The 3,298-nt window shown below is 35.0% G+C and overlaps 1 non-coding gene across 1 annotated transcript; it reads right to left on the reverse strand.

The window, feature by feature from the left end:
- Positions 1 to 2,288: 2,288 nt before the first annotated feature.
- Positions 2,289 to 2,392, reverse strand: LOC144305663 (small nucleolar RNA U13). The gene has a single exon (XR_013372676.1). It is a non-coding gene; the product is annotated as a small nucleolar RNA U13 (small nucleolar RNA).
- Positions 2,393 to 3,298: the final 906 nt, after the last annotated feature.

Consider the following 3,298-nt stretch of genomic DNA (forward strand, 5'->3'; position numbering starts at 1 on the left):
CATTGTTCAAGCACTATTTATTGAAAAGATTATCCTTTCTTTACTTGATTGCATTTGTGCCTTTGTCAAAAGCCATATTTACATGACTTTTTACATCTTATTTTTAGAATTAAAAAAAAACATTTTTTTAAATTAAGTAAACTATACCACCAACGTGGGGCTTGAAATCATGACCCTGAGATCAAGAGTCACATACTCTACTCACTGAGCCAGCCAGGTGCTCCTATTTTTGGAATCTTGATTATATTCCACTAACCTGTTCATTTTTATGCTTATGTTACACTGTTTTAATTACAATTTATTGATAGTAATTCTCAAAATCATATAATATTCTTTTCCAAAGTCATTTTTAGGAATTGTAGTTCCTTTGCATTTCATTATGATTTTCAGCTTGTCAATTTCTGAGGAAAAGAAAACTTGTTGGGATTTTTTTTATTAGAAATGTATTCAACACAGAGATCAGTTTGGGAAGAGCTGATAACTTGACAATATTGAGTCTTTGGTTCCACGAACAAGGCTTGCAACTCTATTCATTTAGGTCTCTTGAATTTCTCTCAACAATGCTTTGTCATTTTCAGTTTAAGACCTTTCACATCTTTTGTCACATTTATCCTTAAGTCTTTCATATTTTTTTTAAATTTTATTTATTTATGATAGTCATCACACAGAGAGAGAGAGAGAGAGAGAGAGAGGGAGAGAGGCAGAGACACAGGCAGAGGGAGAAGCAGGCTCCATGCACCGGGAGCCCGACGTGGGACTCGATCCCGAGTCTCCAGGATCGCGCCCTGGGCCAAAGGCAGGCGCCAAACCGCTGCGCCACCCAGGGATCCCAAGTCTTTCATATTTTTTGATGCTATCTTAAAATTTCAATTTCCAATTATTCATTACTAATAGATAGAAATTCAACTCATTTTTGTATATTGATGTTGTATCTTGTACCTCTCTAAACTCATTAGTTTTTGTAGCATTTTTTAATATATTGCATTGTAACTTCTACAGAGACAATCATGTTATTTATGAAAAAGACAGTTTTTCTTCCTTCTTTCCAATCTGGACTCCTTTCATTTCTTTTTTAGAAATATGATTTCATCTGGTTTTTCTTTTTAGTTTGCTAAGATATTGAATTACATTGGTTGATTTTTGAGCGGTTGAATCTCTCTTGGAATGAATCCCACTTGGTCCTTATGTAGTATCCTTTCTATATATTGTTGAAGTTGTTGAAAATTATGTTTAGAGTTTCTGTATCTAAACATATACATAATGTTGAATAGAAGTGGTGACAAAAAGGATCCCCAGGTGGCACAGCAGTTTAGCACCTGCCTTTGGCCCAGGGTGCGATCCTGGAGACCCGGGATCGAATCCCACGTCGGGCTCCTGGTGCATGGAGCCTGCTTCTCCCTCTGCCTGTGTCTCTGCCTCTCTCTCTCTCTCTCTCTCTCTCTGTGTGACTATCATAAATAAATGAAAATTTAAAAAAATTAGAAGTGGTGACAAAAGATACCCTCCTATATTGTTCCTGATCTTAGTGGGAAAGTATTCAGTCTTTCACCACAGAATATGATGTTGAAGTTCCCTCATATTCCTAGCTTGACAAAAATTTTTATTAGGAATAAATATTAGATTTTGTCAAATGCAGTGTTTGCATCTATTGAAATGATTATATGGTTTTTCTCCTTTGGTTTGCTAATATGGTGAATTACTGTTTGATTTTTGAACATTAAACTTTTAATTCTGCATTTTGAGGATTAGCCCACCCCACTTGGTCATGTTGTGTTATCCTTTTTTACACCATTGAATTCAATGTGCTAGAGTTTTGTTTAGATTTTTTTGCTTCTATATACATGAGAAATATTAGTCTATAGTTTTGTTTCTTGTAATATCTTTGTCTGGGTTTGAAGTTAGGGTAATGCTGGCCTCATAGAATGAGTTGAGAAGTACTCCCTCTTCATTTTTTTGGGTGAATTTTGTGTAGAATCAGTATTATTTCTTCCTACTATGGAATTAGTACCAGAACACTCTGGTTCTCATTTCTATAGAAAGTAGTGTTACTGCTTCTAGCTACATGGGCCTGGGATGTTCTGTGTGGGAAGGTTTTTACATACAGTTTCAGCTTCTTTAACAGACATAGGGCTTTTTAGGTTATCTATTTCTTCTTGTGTGAGCTGTGGTAATTTGTGTCTTTCAAGGAGTTTGCCCATGTTATCTGTGTTGTGAAATTTATTGGCATAAAGTTATTATTACTCATAGTAATCTATTTTTATCTTTTCTTCTTGTTTTTTTGGGAGGAGGGTCAGGTGGGTAATATGTTGTAGTTGTAACAAAGTTTGAAGGAGGCACATGTCACCAAACAGTGTGAATACTCAATCATCACACTTGTGAATTCTTAAAAGACCCAATTTTATCCTTTAAGCCTGTAGAATATGTAGTGATGTCAACTGCATATTTCTGATATTGATAATTTGTCTTTTTTCTTTTTTTTCTGATTAGTGCAGTTATAAAGCTTAATCCATTTTTATTGATTTTCTGGAAGACCCAGGCTTTGCTTTATTTGATTCTCTCTATTGTTTTCTTCTTTTCTAGTTCATTGGTTCCTGCTTTGGTCTTTATTATTTCCTTTACTCTGCTTTTTGTTTGATTTGCTCTTTCTTTTCTAGTTTTGTAAGACAGAAGCTGAGGTCCTGATTTGAGACTTTTATTTTTTCCTAATATAGACATTTAGTGCTGTAAGTTTCCTTAAGTACTGCATTAATGGCATTTACAAATTCTGATATGCTGTTTTCATTTTCATTTAGTTCAAAATACTTTTAAATTTCTCTTTTGATTTCTTTTTCCATCATCCAGTTATACTAAAGGGTGTTGTTTAGTTTCCAAATACTTGGGGATTTTCCACGGATCTTCAAGTTATTGATTTCTTTCTTTTTAAGATTTTATTCATTTATTCATGAGAGACACACAGAGAGAGAGGCAGAGACACAGGCAAGAGGGAGAAGCAGGCTCCATGCAAGGAGCCAGATGTGGGACTCAAACCCGGGAACCCGGGACCATGTCCTGAGCCAAAGGCAGACGCTCAATCACTGAGCCACCCAGGCATCCCAAGTTATTGATTTCTAATTTAATTTTTTCTGTGGTCAGAGAACAGAGGTTGTATGACTTAAATCCTATTGAATTTTATTGAGTCTATGACCCAAAATAGTTCTCTGTGTACTTGGAAGAATGTGTATTCTGGTATTGTTGGGTGTTCTATAAATGTCAATCAAGTCAGGTAATTAATACCATTATTCAAATTTTCTATTCCATA

Source organism: Canis aureus, chromosome 35, assembly GCF_053574225.1.
Source record: "Canis aureus isolate CA01 chromosome 35, VMU_Caureus_v.1.0, whole genome shotgun sequence".
Taxonomy (NCBI): domain Eukaryota; kingdom Metazoa; phylum Chordata; class Mammalia; order Carnivora; family Canidae; genus Canis; species Canis aureus.